Genomic DNA, 18,639 nt, shown 5'->3' with positions numbered 1-18,639 from the left:
AGGTCCTCAATTTCTTTTTATGGACTTAGAGGATTGTTTAATATCCTGGGGAAATAAGTTTTGATGCCAGAAATGTAATTCTTTGAACTTAACTGATAAGAGTTAATGGATTGGCTCAATAGAAAATGAAGTGGATAGAACACAAGTAGATGGTAGTACTGAATTGGACTAGCGAACCATATTTTTGGTTCGATATTGAAGGAGTTGGGATGGCAAGAGAGTTTGTTTTGAAAGACTATTACAATTTGAATTATAGTCAATTGTTGTACCTTTTGTTTTATATTGGCAAATGGTTAGTGATTATAAATTGCAGTGTACTCTTAAGTTTTAGACTGCTAGGACTATTATTTGCAAGGTTAAAAAAAAAAAAAAAAAAAAAAAAAAAAAAAAAAAAAAAAAGAAGAAGGGTTGAGATACTTCATGGACTATGCCCTTCTAGCTGATTTTTACCTATAGATTTGTTATCATAATAGGCAATGTAATTATAAGAAACCCAGCTCTTCAATGAGTTCCAGCCCAAGTATCATTTGGAGATTAAAGGTGAATAAATGTTGCTTATTTGAGAAGATAAATTATGGTTAAGATAGAGGTTCTATGAAAGACCTTATATCAATGCTCAATTGATTATTTATGGAGATTTTAAAATTTCTTATTCGTACAAAACTTGAGGAAGAAAAGATGTAGTGATATACGCATTTGTTGTAAATTAGTTTTGAACTTAGGAAGGATTGCAACTTTGGATGCACTACTTAATTTTGAGGTATAGAATTAAATGGATGCTAGCATTCAATGGTCTATGGTGAATCTCAAAATTGTGGATTTCCCTTGTTGTAATTTTTGGAGACTAATTAGGCCTTGGAATTTTGTTGAAATTAATAATTGATGGAAAATCAGTTATTCGGGTTAATCTAAACGAATGGGCCTTGGAACTTTTATTCATATTGAAAGGAACTTAGAGAGCTATTTAGACTAGAGATATGTATATTTTCAAAGAATCTTATATTGTTCGTAATATGGTTGTTCTTAAACTATGGGTAATTGAGTAAGAGATTTTATAGTGGTATTGTATTATGCAGTGGAAGCATCATGGCTCCATTTGCTTTGAATTTTTTTTTCTTTTTTTCTTTTTTTATTTTACAATTCTTGGTAAGGAAAAGTCTACGCATATGTTGTGAAATAATTTTGAACTATGGTGATGAGTGATAAATTTGTATAGATCGATACAATTGTGGCTTTAGAGTAGCACAGTAGAAGCGTGATAAATTGGTTCAGTTTGTGATGAATTCAGAGGACTGAATTCTTATAAGTGGGGGAGATCATAATACCCGGTTCCAAAAAATAAATAAATAAATAAAAAGGAGATTTATTTTTAGGGGTAATTTAGTAATTTCAAATATTGAAGTTAGCAATATTTATACCCTAATTGTATCATGTAAACCCTAGCCACCCTAAGGATTTTTCTTTTTACGCCTAAAGATTTTCTAAGAGGAGTTGCCGTCCCCCCCCCCCTCCTTATCTTTTCTCCTATCTAAGAAGCCAACCAGCATATGTCCAGTTAAGCAAAATTTCACCACTAAAAGCACGTCACTTTTATTCCATGATTCTTATTGAGGGTAATGTAACTAGATGTGTGTTGGCCACTATGGGCAATACTGACTTGTCATTAAGGTTCCTTATTAATAGATAAAAGATGAAGCTAATACCAATTATTTGAAGGTTTCCAAGGATTTAGTCTTTTCATGTGTAAAGCATATTTGCCTTGTTGTCTCTGTGGTGTTAGGTGGCATTGAGATTTTAGGTCCAAGGATCTAAGTGACAAACTTGTTTGAAGTAAATTCTTTATTTAGTTTGCTAAAAGGTTTACATTGGATTGGTCTTGGGAAACTACAAGGATTTTTGAATAGGTTTTGGATTGAGGTAAGTAACCTTATCCTAATTGGTTTTATTTTGCGTAATTTTAATTATTGAAAATTGTTCACAGTTGTTACAATTTTATTTCTATTGTATTATTGATTTCAAGTAAAGAATTATCACAGATATATCTGATTTTTGAATATATGATGTATTTTATTTAATTGTTTTTAGCTATATTGATTCAAAGTATAGAATAAAGAATTTTCACAAGTATATATGAGCATTGAATATAAGATTTATTTTAGTTAATTGTTTTTTTTTTTTTAGCTATATTGATTTAAAGTAAAGAATATAGAAATGTCGCAAATATATTTGAATATTGAATATCTAATTATATATATATATATATGTATTTGAATAAGATATATTTTTGTTAGAAACTATGATTTCATATATATGATTATGGACAACCTGACTATGAATTGATTTTGATACCCAAACCAATGGGGGTTATTCATTGGTATTCTGATATCCAAACCAATGGGGATTATTTATTGGTACTCTGATACCCAGCCAATTGGGTGTTATTCATTGGTACTCTAATATCCAGTCAATAGGAGTTATTCAAATATAGCATGACCATAGTCATAAGATTGTTAAGAATATGAATTTTGTTTGAACATTTGAACTATTTTGAGTCCTTAAAACTACATATGTGATTTTGAAAATGTTTGAGTATTTGAACTATTTTGAGTCATTAAAACTGCTTATGTATTTTTAGAACCTATTGTAAGTTATAGTTTTTGATATTTGAAAAAATTGACTACTTTCTAAACCATCTATGATATATTTATAAGGTTAAAATATGTGATCTATTTGCAACTTATTATTTTAAGATTATGAAATTTATTTAGTTATTTTTGAAAACCCATAGCATATTATAACTTTTGAAGGCTCATATTACATCTTATTACTTTACAAATCTATTACTTGATAGAACTTATTAAAATTTTGGTTACTTATTGAGTTGTCAGCTCACCCCCCTTTTTCCCCTCCAATTTCAGATTATGAAGAATAACAAGTTGGGAGTTTTGATGATTGTGTTGTGAGCGGGAAAAGAAGTTTAGTGATTTTGGAATTGGATGGTCTTCTAATAGTTTTATATTTATTGGCTAATTGGCATTACGTACGTAAGGTTTGGATTTTATTTCTATTAAATTATTAGAGATCTATTCATAAATAAATTGTTGAGGTATTTTGGATTTAATTGATTTAGTTTTTTAGGATAAATTTTAGTTGCTAAGAAGGTCTTGCATACTTGTAGGGTGCTTACTTTATAAGCATGCAGCAATTGTCATATGCCTATCTATATAGTTGGGTTCGAGACGTGACAAGTGTTTATTTTAGTTGTATAGTCATTGAGTAATGCGATGAGTTCATTTTTATTTGTAATTTTTTTTCTAAAAAAGATAGATTTTAAATGGAAAAAAAAAAAAACTAAAAGCTAAATAAATATTATTAATATTTAAAGTATAAGAATAAAACTGACTTAAAAGTAGTTGCTTTAGGCCCTCAATACCTTGAGCTGGCCTTGGAAGGAAAGTACAAAATTTAGGGGTTTAAAAAAAAAAAAAAAACAACAACAACAACACATGGTTGGTCGGTGGATCCACACACACACACACACACAAAAGTCATACATGGTTGGTCGGTGGATCCACCAATAAATTCGAAAACAGCAGAAGCAGTAGTCGGCAGAGACGGAAAGTACAACAACGAGAAAAACACAAATGTTGCTTTAAGAAAATAAAACAAGTGTCGGTGCGTTTCGTTTTCATCTGTCTATGAAAATAATGGGTTGCTTCTGTTTTTGAAGATAGGTGGGACTAGAGAGCACAGAGAAAGAAAGAAAAAAGGAAAAGGAAAAGCTTTTGTGGGGTTTGCATCTTGTGAAGCAGAAGGAGAAGGATTATAATTCTATGACCATGGAAATGAACCAAACTAAGCTCCTGAGTCAAAAGTGAAAGCAGTTTTGTAATATCATTTACCGAATCTGATAGAGAAAGAGAAGAAAAGAGTCAAAAGACAGAAAAAGCTAGGAAGAATATGCAAAGATAAGGGAAAAAGATAAGGGACATTAGAGATGGAGAGAACGATTTGCTAAAAAAGCCGAACAGTACGATCATGGAGATTATTTGTAGAGGGAGAGGATAAGAGGACAAGAAGTGGTGTGGGAAATTAAGACGAAGTCTCCTCTCAACAATAAAGTCTTTTCTGCGAAATTTCGCAGAAACTTCCTCCCGCCTAATGTATCTTTTATGAGGACCACATATATTCTTTTCTTTTCATTTTCATTTTTAGTAAGTTGTTACAAGCTTTATTTTATTAAAATTTTTATTCTTATTTGTTTTATTTTAGAAAAGTATATTGTATTAGTTTAATAGAGAACAATTAACTATTGCACACTCTTAGTACGATAGTCGTTTTACAAGTATAAGTGCTTGTGGAGTATAGGGTGTGGGGGATAAAGGCCTAAGTTCAAGTTTTTAGAAATAAGCTTCACACAATTATACATTTAAATTATTCTAGATTAGAATTTCTATCTTGTATTAAAAAAAAAAAAAAACAATTATAGGGTTGTTTTAGGGATCACTCCGATAATAGAATTAAACTTGATAGATTAAAATGAAAATGATCCCAAACTTTAGATCAAGAGTACTATCTAATCTTTTGTTTTTTTAATATATATATATATATATATAATTAATGGCTTAATTTATATTGTTAAAATTTTCTGATTCTTGATATATTTAACTTTGATTTAATGTGGGAGTCTTGTAATAAAACGAACACTTCTTTATGTTTTCAACAAGACATAAAATGTTCATGTTCTTTTCTCTTATCGTAACTATCGAATTATATAAATTGTAAAGTTAAATTATGCACAAGTGTTGTGATGTGGGCTAATTTCCCCATGTTAATTGAAATCGTGTGTTCAAGACATGGTTTTTAGTTAAATTATAAAATTGTGTTTTCGAGACACGATTTCCCTTTTTTTCAAAATTATAACATAAATAGTGTCCTAAACACGTGATTTTCAAGGTTGTATTAATGTATGAATGTGTGTAATAAGATGTATGCAACTAACATTAACCTTTTAAAAAAAATTAAAAAAAAAATAACATGCTTATTAGGTAAAGAAAAATAAACACGTGATAAAGTGAAAAAAGTAAATTTAAAATTTTGGGGAAAAAATCTTTTACACCGTCGGTTGGAAAGAAATATAGAAATACCACCCTAAAAATAAAATTAAAAAATAATAAAATAATAAAATAACATTAAGAAAACTCATTGTTGGTGGCTTGGTATTCTCCAAAAACAAAAATAGTTGGTGCCTTGTTGGAACCAATTGAAAGTTCAAATAGTGTAAAAACACCCTTGAACGTTTAGACCCCCAATTTACAAATTAACCAATTCAAGATTTATGTCAAACAACTAGTGTGCGGAAAATGAACAAAAACTATAAAACAGAATTGGAAAACTATCTAAGCCAAATTAAAATCACAACCCACAGCAGATAATAAAAAGTAAAGATAAAAGGGAAGAAAGATGCAAACACAAGGACAACACGCGATGTATTATCGAAGAGGAAACCAAAGCCCTCAGCGTAAAACCTCTTTGCCGCCCTCCAAGTGGTAAAAAATCTATTAGAAAATGTAGTTGGGATACATGGACAGTAATAGACCCTTCAAGCCTAATCTACCTAGTGTACCTAAGCCCTCCAAACTTCTTGCTCCAACGAGGTTGCGCCGAACCTTTTTCTTTTCTAGTTTCCGGATTCCGTTACTTGACCATAGTATCAACCAATGTAGATTGGTTCCTTCCTAACTGCTTCCCAGAACACCAAACAGCCCTCTCACAGTAATGAATATGGTGAGAACAAGGTTTTGGTAAAATGCCTCTCAAGGATTTGACAATGGAGAGGAAGAGAGTTGAGGAATATGAAGAGACTCTTATGTAAAGATTGTAAATGAATCAATCTTGTTTTACTCTAGAGTTTTTCTCTCAAAATTCTCTCTGGAAGCTCTCTTTCTTTTGTAGATATAAGGGGTATATATACTAGGATGAGAGAGGAATGTGAAACGTCAGGTTTTTCAAAACAGGATTGGCTCATGACTTGGCCTCGTGATTTGACTGAGTCGTAAGATCCAGTCACGAGATAACCGAATGACCGAGTCACCCGCGAGATCCAGCTGTGAATCTCTGTTTTCTTGCACACTTTTGAGCATTCAATACTCTATCTTACTCACTACCCTTACAACAAACCCATCTAAATACAGGGTTACTAAATGCTGAAATACAAGCAAATTTGATACGGAATAAAGCTAACAAAATGGTTGATTAAATTCAACCTTACACCAATCTATCAGAAAAACAGCGGAAGCACTACAGTCAACATAAGAGAGAAAAACGAAAACGGAACGCTACAACAAAACAAAACAAAAAACACAGAGAAAGAACGAGAGGAGAAAACAAAACAACTGGATAGCGGTGCGTTTCGTTTCCATTTGGCTGTGAAAGCAATGGGTTAAGGAGGAGAACACAGAGAAAAGAACGAAAGGAGAAAAGAGAACCAGTGGTTTTGTGGGGGCCGGTGTGGATATTGCGAAGCAGAAGGAGAGAATGAGAATCTATGTGTATAGAAATGAAGCAAACGATTTGCCAAGAGTTGTACTGCCGATCATGGTGATTGTTTTTTAAAGTGGAAAATTATTAGGTACTCTCGGAGTACCATAAATGCGTACTCCCTTATCTCACATAAATGGTGGGTTCCACCATGAATTTAATTAGTGGGATCCATCATTCATGTGAGAGGAGGGAGTACGCATTTATCGTACTCCAAGAGTGAATTATTAGTGATATTATTATTGAAAATGAAAGTGCATTTTTAAGTATATGCCCTAGTGAAATTTCGCAGAAGCTTCCCTTCTGATAGGGAACCACTATGTTCTTTTCATATTCATTTCTAGAAAGTTTGTTTATATGCTTTATTTTATTGAATTAAATATGCTTAAAGATTGAGGTAATTACTGTTGATTAAGAGATGATGGTGAGTTATTCCAGATTGTTTAATCATATTTAAAGAAGAACTATTGAAGTATGAGTCAGAATAGGTGAGGTGATACTAGTTGAAAGAATAAAGAAAGGTAAAAAAAGACTCAAATGACTAAAGAGAGTAAAGAGAATGCGACTTCAAGTAAAATATAAACGAGGTAAAGAATACCTGTGACAGACTTCAACTAATTTATCGATCATTCATAGTGAGTGTTTGGATCACGTCCACGTTTGGACGTTTTGCATTTCAACCCCCCCCCCCTTTTTTTTTAATTGACCAGTACTTGGTATTTTGTTCATGAGACATGAACAATGCATTAAGATATATGAATAGTAACCCACGCGTAAATAGTAACCTTTTTATTATTTTCAGTTTTAAGTTTTCAACAAAATAAGCAGTATCAAAATGTACCCATAGTTGACCCCAAAAATTTGTTATTAATGATTGTTGTAGTTGTTTAATCATTAAAGTTTTTGGAGTGTTTTTAGTTTGAACCTTGAAATTGGTATTTTTCGTTTTGATTCACTAGGTTTGATTTATTTTTTCAAGATGATCCTTTCAACCTTGTCAAGATGAATTTTATAGAAAACAAAAATAAATAAATAAGTAAGGTTGTTTTGTTGGTACTTAATGGTCAGATCAATCGTAGAGATGAATGGAATAATTACTTTGGAAACAAAATCAATTTTGATGAATTAAATTAAAAATAACATCAAACTTTAGGAGTCAAAAGTACAATCTAATCTGCTTCTTTTTTTGTATGTAATTAATGAAAATATTTTTGCTATTAAAACTCTCCTAATTATCATCATATTTAACTTTAATTGATGCAAGAGTTTTGTAGTCGAATTAACATTTTTTTTATATCTTCAACGAATATGTCTTGAGCTCAAATCATCATTCCCTATTATAATTATTGAATAATAAAAATAAATAAGTAAAATACAAAAATCACTCATAAGGTTTAAGTTATACCAAGAATTTTCAAAAATATTAAATTTTCTCCCTAGGCACGAATATCACTCAATACAATTTGAAAGTTCCTTGTTCCTCTAAATTTTCTACTTCTTTCCAATAACTTGTCTTGATTATATTATGGCAATTATACGCATGAAGAAAGGTTTGGTAGCCAATTGTAAATAAGTAACAGCTAGAAATGGAGAAGGAATTCGGAGGAACAACTAAATTTTCAAATGGTATTAATTTGTGCTTAGAGAGCAAAGTTAGATATTTTTGGAAAGTCTAGGTACAACCTAATTGCTCAAACCTCTAGAGAGTAGTTTTTATATTTCATCCAAATTAAAAACAAAAATCAAAACAAAACTTTTGAAATGTTTCGCCTTTTTGGTTTCAAAAAGTGTGTATCCACTTTTCATTTCCAATATTTTATATTCAAATCTTAAATCTAAATATAGAAAAAAAAAAACTTATTTTCATATTTAATAGTGTTTGGTAAGTAGTTTTGAATACATAATTTGAGTATAAAATACATTATACTCGGGTTTGGTCATTGTTTTCTATTTAAAATAATAATAATTTTCCTCACTTATACACACTCACATTACTCACAAAAAAGTATATTTGTGTTTTTACAATATTTACAAATATGCCACTATATTAGTATTCATAGAAAACGAAAACGCTGAAAAGTTGTTTTCATTTTTTGCATTCAAATCCAACTTTTAAGATACTAAAAATGAAAACTAAGTACAAATATTAAAACCAAACCAGTCTTTTAATACTGGATCCCACAAAAAACTGAATACAAAATATTGCACTTTTTTCAACTAACCAAATAGCCTCTTATTATCTAAAGAAAAATAAACACGTGATCATGTGAAAAAAGAAGGAAAGTACAAAATTTAGGGTTAAAAAAAAAAAAAAAAAAAAGTCATATAAGGTTGATTGGTGGATCCACCTCTCTCTTTGAAAACAACGGAAGCAGTAGTCGACAGAGACGGAAAGTACAATAACGAGAAAAACACAAATGTTGCTTTAAGAAAATAAAACAAGTGTCGGTGCGTTTCGTTTTCTTCTGGCTATGAAAATAATGGGTTGCTTCTGTTTTTGAAGATAGGTGGGACTAGAGAGCACAGAGCAAGAAAGAAAAAAGGAAAAGGAAAAGCTTTTGTGGGGTTTGCATCTTGTGAAGCAGAAGGAGAAGGATTATAATTCTATGACCATGGAAATGAACCAAACTAAGCTCCTGAGTCAAAAGTGAAAGCAGTTTTGTAATATCATTTACCGAATCTGATAGAGAGAGAGAAGAAAAGAGTCAAAAGACAGAAAAGCTAGGAAGAATATGCAAAGATAAGGGAAAAAGAAGCCCTGATTTGCAAACAGAGTTTTACAGTGCGAAGACAAGAAGTTAGGCTTTCAACTGCGAAAAACAAGAAATTAGGTACAGGAAATTTCTAAGAAGTTGCCCTGCTGCTGCATGGGTGCATGCAAATGCTAGCATGGGTGCATGAGTAATTTAACAAATTGATGCCAACAATGATATACACCAACAAAAAAATAATGTGAGACTTACATTATTGCATAAATGTAAACCTTATATATTATGAAACAGTTGTTTCATATTTGGTTTATAAGATACTTTCTCTTGTGATTAGAATATACAAGTTAACTTTCATTGAATTAGTGAAAAAGATTATGTTATGGAACCACTTTTATATATATGGATTATACTTTCTCTCATGATTGGAATATACAAGTTAACTTTCTTTGAATTAGTGAAAAAGATTATATTATGAAACCACTTTTACATATATGGAATCCACGACTTCAATATATTATGTCATGAGTGAGTGGCTTCATGCATTCCATGAAGGAAAATTATTACATTCTCCAGGAGCATTGCTCCCTCCTTTTGACTTTTACATAAATGGAATCCACAGCTTTAATATATTTTGTCATGAGTGAGTGGCTTCATGCATTCCATAAAGGAAATTTATTACATTCTCTGAGAGCATTGCTCCCTCTTCTTCCTTTAACAAAGTCAACTATATTGTTTAAGATGTACAATGGACTCTCTTTTCACTTTCTCCCTTACTTTGCAAATTCCTTTATTGGTTAATGTGGTGGAGGTAACTATATATTTTGAAATGATTATTTAGATTTTAGTTTTTAGTTTTAATTATTTGAAGAAGAAAAAAAGAACACAAAGACCCAAAATAAAATCTTTTACAAAAGTTATGAATGAATTTAAGTTTTATCAATATGTAGACACAAATTTCCACATCTGACAAGTACTACAACAAAAAAGACAGCGATATATTAAATTAATCTCTTTCGCATCAACTGTGCAAAACTTTCTGTCTATTTTAGCATAATTAAAAACCTAATTTTTCTATTTATATATATATATATTCACATTTTAGATTATTTATTTTTACATTATATTTAATTAAATTATCAATTTTTCTTAATTTTTAAAATTGTTTATCTTTTTTCACACAATTTTGCATGGCCTGATGTGCGTAAAGTTTGTACTTGATTGGCTAAAATTTGATTATTTTTCTATTATATACAAGTACTAATACGATTGCTCTCAATAGGACAATTAAGATAATAATAAACCTTCTAGCTATTTCGACACCTTTACCACATTTATCAATAAGCGATCAAGTATGGTTGCTTCCCATTAAATGATGAATCTTATGGGACCTTACCCTGGTGATCCAGGTTGCTTGTCGTTCAATGATGAATCCTATGGGACCTTACCCTGGTGATCCAGGTTGCTTGTCGTTCAATGATGAAAGCTTATCTTTTACCATCTCATTGGCCCATCTTAATTCTTATTATTTTAAATATCTAGGATTCAAGATTTGCCTCAATTTTGAACCTCTGATTGCGTGCACTAAATAAATAATATTTTGTCCTCAAATTTCTAGTCAATTGTTATACCTCAGTGCATTTAGAGGAAAATTAGTGCACAAACCCTACCTTGTCTCATTGTCATCCCAAATTTTCCACATTTGACAAGTACTATTGCAGCAAAGAAGACAATGATATGTCAAATGAATCTGTTTACTTCATGGACAAAAAGACAATGATAAACCTAATAGCTATCTCGACAGTCCTATCCTCTTTATCGCTAAGCAATCAAATAAGGTGCTATTGCGAAAGCTTGAAGAAAGCACAAGTGATGCCCTATTTGATGGAATAGAAATTAAACTGTTTGTTCTGGTTATAAATATCAAATCCATGAGGGGTTCCTTTAATACAAAATGCAATAGGTCTGGAATCTACTTGAGAAAACAATAAACAAATGTTTGAATTTTTATTAATAATAATTTGTTTGTCTTTGAAGGCTACAAAATATATAAATACTTAAAGAAGTAAAACTCTTGGACAATTAGGGAACCGTCTGAAATCCTAATTCATAAAATCATAAATTATTGATCTTAAGGGTTATCTCAAAACAAGTGGGCATTTATTCTAACTTTTGAGCAAAAAATTATTAAGAAAACAAAAATTACTAAAAAATGCAAAATTACTGTTTTCAAAGCCTAAATGAAGAAATTCGCCCAAATCAGGGTGCACATAGTGACAGAGGAACGACTATTGATCAGAAGACCATTTCCCTTCAACCTACCAAATTTCATGCAATTCTAACTCTGTCGCTCAAATAATTTCTACTAGTATTTTTTTTACCTTGCACGATTTTAGGCACCGTTTATGTTCCATGAAGGTCATAGCGGTTTGTTCTACATCATAAGGAGACTTACCATGGCAATTCAGGTTGCTTCCCTTCAATGATGATACTTATCATTCATCATCTCACTAACCCTCACTAACCCTTGTTATTTTGATGAGGTCATGTTAGAATTTGTACTTCTCCAAGTGCATGCACCTAAATAATATTTTATCCTTAAATGTCTAGTCAATTCTTATTCTTCAATGCATTTTGAGGAAAATCAGTGTATAAGACAACTTTCCATCCACAATTGTTGACCTAAAACATCAAGGGATCTTTCTACGTTTTTCCTTTTATTAATTATTAATTATTTTTCCTTTTATTTGATTAGTAATTACTAAATTAGGTTAGAGTAAATTGATCGCATTAAATGAATTTTCACCTTTCTCTTTTTATTCCTCCCCTAAGCCTACTCAATGTTAGTGATGGGCGACGTATAGTTTGCCAACTGCCATCGAAGCCTAAAGTTAAACAAAGATATAAAGAAGCTACGAGTTGGTAGTAAAGAGACTTTATGGGTAGCATGTTCTTTAGCGAGAAGAAGAAGCAAATGCGTGTAGGGGACGATGAGTTTTATAAAGTTTGAGATAGGGCCATACTCATAATAAGTAAAGCTCTAGATAAGATAGATGAGAGAACACCATTATTATAATAATTAGCCCTGCTCTGTCATTTTCTTGTCTTCTTTGGTGGATCGAATCGATAAACATGGAGACCAGTATGGCATAGTATCATTTTGTTAGTTCTATAATTAAAAATAAAATAAAAACTACTGACAAATGGCACCTGTGGATGCAACAAGTGCAACGAAAGACTATAAAGATGACAAAATAGCACATGATTAACACATGATGATGAAGTGGCAATCTTATTAAAGGTGTTAATAGAGAATAACATAATAACAGTCAAAAACCGTATCAACTTTTCAATATAAATAGAAACTCACTTTCTAAGCAAAGAACATATACTCTGGCTGATTATTATTACTATTTATTTATTGTATTTCTTAGTTTTCGCTAGCTTAGGGTACTGTATATTCCTGTGTTAATTAAGGTGTTGATCCAATTTGAACTCTTGGGGATTTGGTTGCACGTAAAAACTTCGTGTTATGAGAGCCTAGTAGTCCAGAAATTAAATCAAATACAAATACCAATACCAGGGTTTCTTAGTGATGGGACCCTAGAACAAAAGAGAGGTTAAGGATGAGTGAGAAAAGTGAGTGACTAGGATTTCTTTTGTGGTATTAGAATCCTTTCATTCAAAATAGATCCATTTTTGATGATTTATATTCAATATTACAAATCAAAAAGAATATAATAATTCAAACATAAGAAAAAATTAAATCAGACTAGGAAAAAAAAAATTTCTGTAACTCCAACCAATTACACTCTAGAGAGATAATATACTGATTTTAAGGGAAATAAGGTGTGGCTTCATTTTATGAAATCATACTTGCCTGTGTTGTTTTAAACTTTATTATCCTTACTTTTATTTTTATTATTTGTCCCCATTTTTTATTTTTGATAGGACTATTGTTGAATACATGTTAGGGTAAGACTAAAAAAAAAACATATTCTTATTTTTGTCACTCTTAATGCTAAATGCTAACGTAAAAGTGTAAAAAAATTCTTTAAGATGCAGAAAAAATTAGTAATTTTTAATTCTTATAGTGAATATTAATAAAATTTCTCTAAACACCATTAATTAAAGTATTTTATACACACACACTAATAATATTAGCTTCAAGTCCCTTTTATCAATATTACACCATTCAACAACTTTCTATGGGATTTTGTTTCTTAACAAATCTACTGTTAGGTTATATAGTCATCTTATACTTTAGATGCATGCAAAATAATAAGATAATCTGATATTAATAAATATGTTACTGTAATTATAAAATGTTTAAGTTTTAAGTTTTTTGAGCTTTAAAATTATATATTCAAAAATATGACTTATGGTTCTGAAAGTAAGTAAAACTCAATTGACATGAAGTTTGGTATATGTTAAAAACATACAAACAAGTAATTCAACGATGAAATTTATAAAATATTAATTTAATAAAAATTATTAGGTTGTATACCCTATAATAAATAATAATTTATAAAATATAAATTTATGTGTATCAATTGAGCAAAGTTTTTGACCAAGAGCTAAAAAGAGCTTTATGCAAAAGCTCTATAACTAAAGAGCTTTAAGAGCTAAAAAGCTCTTTTAAGAATAAATGGCAGTGTTGATAATCCACAGAAAAGAGCTTTATGCAAAAGTTCTACAACTAAAGTTAAACTTTTTTCTGTTGCAATATCTAATAGACACATTAATGCTTATTTATTTATTTATTTAATTTGATAAATACAATGGAGGAGAGGGGAAACTTAATTGAACATTGAATGTTTTTATTGGAAATGTTAGGAGATGTCAATAGAATAATAAAGCTTTTTACCACTTCTAAGGGTTTGTTTGGTAGAGTGGATTTTAGGGAGGAGAGAAAAATCTTTGGAAAGTGTTTGGTTGGGAGGATGAGAAAGGAAAATGATAGTGGGGCTTAGGTATTTTCTCCCTGGGACCACCAAAAAGTTCTCTCCAAAATGGGGAGAAAACTGAGTGGGAGAGTTTGATAGGTAAATGACGAAAATGCCCATGTGCACTTGCACATGGGCTTGTCTAGTTTTTTTTTTTTTTTTTTTTTGGGTGCTTTTTTGTTTTTGTTTTTGTTTAGAGGTGATTTTTTTTTTTCTAGACATGATTTTTATTTTTTAATAAATTTGGGTGATTGCTTTTTTGTTTGTTTTAATTGGGCATCATTTTTAACAATGGTATATGAGTAAATTTATACAAACACACTTTTTCTATCCTTCCACTTTTTTGACTCTCAACTAAACAAAAATGAGAGAAATTAAAATCTTTTATATTCTCTCCCTTTTCCACCCTCCCACCATTTTCTATCTTCCTACTTTTCCACTCCTCAACTAAATAGAAAAAGTGTAATGTGGCCCATTTTTTCCTTTTCTTGACTAAATTGTTTATTCAGAAACTAAATGAAAGAGTAGGTTCTAGTTAGTTCAATTAGAAAAGTCTTTTGTTGTTGAATAAAAAATCTAAAGTTCGTTCGAACTACTTTTATACCAAAAACTAATTAATGTCTTTACTCTAATGATAAAGAGCAATCAGTAAATCAAGAGCAATTAGTAAATCATCGTATCATCATGAAAATGATACTATAGGTTGAAATTTTATTTTGAAGGTGTGTTGGTGCTTGATAAAGCTTACAAGGATACACCTCAAATCCACTTCGAAAGTAATTGACCAAGGAAAAGCTGAATACAATTTTGAAAATATGAACACGTACGTAGAAGTAAAAACATTCCCGGATCTAGAATATAATTTATTCAGATTCCACAAAAGTGAGTGATTAGGATTTCTTTTGTGGTATTAGAATCCTTTTCATTTAAAATAAATCCATTTGATAATTTAGATTTTTTAAAAAAAAAACATTTGATAATTTAGATTAAATATTACAAAACAAAAAGTATATAAATATTCAAACATAAGAAAAAATCAAATCATTCCGAAAATAAAACTGTCTGTAACTCCAATCAATTACACTCTAGAGAGATAATATACTGATTTTAAGGGAAATAAGGTGTGGCTTCATTTTATGAAATCATAATTGCCTGTGTTTTTATAAACTTCATTATCCTTACTTTTATTTTTATTATTTGTCCTCATTTTTTATTTTTGGTAGGACTATTGTTGAATACATGTTAGGGTAAGACTAAAAAAAACATATTCTTATTTTTGTCACTCCTAATGCTAGATGCTAGACTAAAAGTGTAAAAATATTCTTTAACATGCAGAAAATATTAGTAATTTTTAATTCTGATAGTGAATATTAATAAAATTTCTCAAAACACCATTAATTAAAGTATTATATATATATACACACACATTAATAATATTAGCTTCAAGTCACTTTTATCAATATTACAACATTTAACAACTTTCTATAGGATTTTGATTTTTTAAGAAATCCACCATTAAATTATATAATCATCTTATACTTTAGATGCATGCAAAATATTAAGACAATCCGATATTAATAAATGTGTTATTATAATTATAAAATGTTTAAGTTTTGAGTTTTTTGAGCTTTAAAATTATATATTCAAAAATATGACTTATGTTTTAGAAAGTAAATAAAACCCAATTGACAAGAAGTTTGGTGTATGTTAAAACATACAAAATAGGTAATCCAAGAAATTTATAAAATATTAATTTAATAAAATTAATTAGGTTGTATACCCTATAATTAATAATAATTTATAAAATATAAATTTATGTGTATCAATTGAGCAAAGCTTTTCAGACCAAGAGCTAAAAAGAGCTTTATGCAAAAGTTCTATAACTAAAGAGCTTTTAGAGCTAAAAAGCTCTTTTAAGAATAAATGCTAGTGTTGATAATCCACCAAAAAGAGCTTTATGTTAAAGTTCTACAACTAAAGTTAAATTTTTTTCTATTGCAATATCTAATAGACTATTAATGCTTTTTTTTTTCTCCTTTTTTTTAATTCGATAAATACAATATAGGAGAGGGGAAACGTAATTGAACATTGAATGTTTTTGTTGGAAACGTTAGGAAATGTCAATAGAATTATAAAGCTTTTTACAACTTTTATTGGTTGTCAAGAACGTGTGATGTGGCCCATTTTTTCCTTTGTATTTTTTCCTTTTCTTGATTAAATTGTTTGATCAGAAAATAAATGAAAGAGTAGGTTCTAGTTAGTTCAATTGAAAAATCCTTTTGTTGCTGAATAGAAGATCTAAATCTCGTTCAAATTATTTTTACACCAAAAACTAATTAGTGTTTTTGCTCTAATGATAAAGAGCAATTAGCAACAGATCATCATGTTATCATGGAAAGGATACTATAGGTTGAAATTTTATTTTGAGTGTGTGTTGGTGCTTGATAAAGCTTACAAGGATACACCTCAAATCCACTTCAAAAGTAATTGACCAAGGAAAAGCTGAATACAGTGTGGAAAATATGAACACGTACGTAGAAGTAAAAACATTCCCGGATCTAGAATATAAACTTTATTCAGATTCCACAAAGATAATGTAAACCAGTTGAATGTGTCAGAAAAGGAGGATGAACATGAATATATCCCGTTTGAAGAAATTGCGCAGAACTTGCTATAGAGGAGGAAACAGCAGCACTAACAAAAAAAAAAGTGGCACGAATGAAGTGGAGCACCATAAAATTATTTTATAAAGATTTTATAAGATTATGTTACTGATTTATTTGTTTATTTTATAGATATGATCGAATGTGTTCATTTTTGATAATTATTCTTTATCATTAGACTGAGGTTTAGACTCTAAATCTCTTATTCGAAAAAAAAAAAAAAAAAAAAATTCAGTTGAGCTAACGGAAACTCAATAAATCAGTGAAAAAATATTACATATAGATTTCATTTCACTCACATTGTCAACAGCAATATGGAAGTAGTTGTTTATGATTCATTTCAATTTCCACTATCACTTTGAAAATTCATCCCATCACCGTGGCCATATCATGTGATGCCACCAGCCCACTACTGAGACACACTATCAGCACTAGCAGCGTGGCCACTCGTTGCCACCAATCGTGCCATCAATATTTCCATCTCTCCTCCCCACCACTGCAATCTCAATCCAACACTTCAAATTTGCTTTCTTGTCATTGATAACTATATATGATATGAAATTTCTAATAATAGTAGAATAATAATTGTCTTATGTATTGGATATGCATATCTTTTCTCTATCACCATACGAATATATCAAATATTATTAGTCTCTTCATATACACTTCACACGTTTTTAAAAAAGTCTTTTATAGAACAACATTGAAAGGATAGAAATCGTCAACCTCTTCAAATTTTCTTTCTTCACATTTGAAAAATATGATCCCTCTAATTATAATTTATCTTATGTATTGGATGTATGTCTTTTCTCTCTCACCATGCAGTTATATCAAATATTATTCGTCTCCTCATATACACTTCACATACTTTTGAAAGGTCTTTTTGAGAACAACATTGAAATGATGACAATCGTCCACCTATTCAGATTTGCTTTCTTCTCATTTGAAAAATAGGACCCCTTTAATAGAATGATAATTATCTTATATATTGAATACATGTAATCTTCCTCTGACCACACAATATTATCACATGTATAATTAATCTCTTCAAATATGCTTCACACATTTTCAAAAAGTCTTTTCTAGAACATTAAAAGGAAGTCCATATACATTTTTTATGGAATATAATGCAATAATTTGATTAACATAGTCAAATGATACGAGTGAAAACCAATTGATTTAAACTTTTGTAGCTTCTTTTGAAACAATATATCCTTATGGAGCCCATCATGAAAGGATTGAAATAACATCATCATAAAATTCTTTAAATCTTTTTTATTTAAATTATTCGATAGTTACAATGAGGTTGGAGATTTGAACCCTACATGTCTCCATTGACTCTCAGCAAAATCCTTAAAATCTTATTGATTTTATTATTAAATTAAAGTTTTATATTTTAGGCTAAAACATATCGTTGGTTCCTGAAGTTTAGCTCATGAGTAATTTTAGTTCCTAACTTTTAAAGTGATTGATTTTAATTTAGTCCCTAACAAACTTAAAGTGACCGTTTTTAATTAATCAATAATAATAATAATAAATGTCCCTATGAAACTTAAGAGAAATGATATATCCACAACAATTTCACAATTAATATTAGGAGGTAAGTTATTAATATTTGTTATTGATGGGCAAAAAAATAATTTCAGTGATAGACTTAAATTAGAAGCTGTAGTAACAACTTATTAGTAAATATTTGTTGTAAAAATATTGTCGACATAACATTACTCTAAACTTAAAGTGATTGTTTTTAGTTTCTATGAGGTGATGACATGTCACTTTTAA

The sequence above is a fragment of the Quercus lobata genome, chromosome 5 (assembly GCF_001633185.2).
Source record: "Quercus lobata isolate SW786 chromosome 5, ValleyOak3.0 Primary Assembly, whole genome shotgun sequence".
Lineage (NCBI taxonomy): Eukaryota > Viridiplantae > Streptophyta > Magnoliopsida > Fagales > Fagaceae > Quercus > Quercus lobata.
This window is presented reverse-complemented; position numbering follows the sequence as displayed.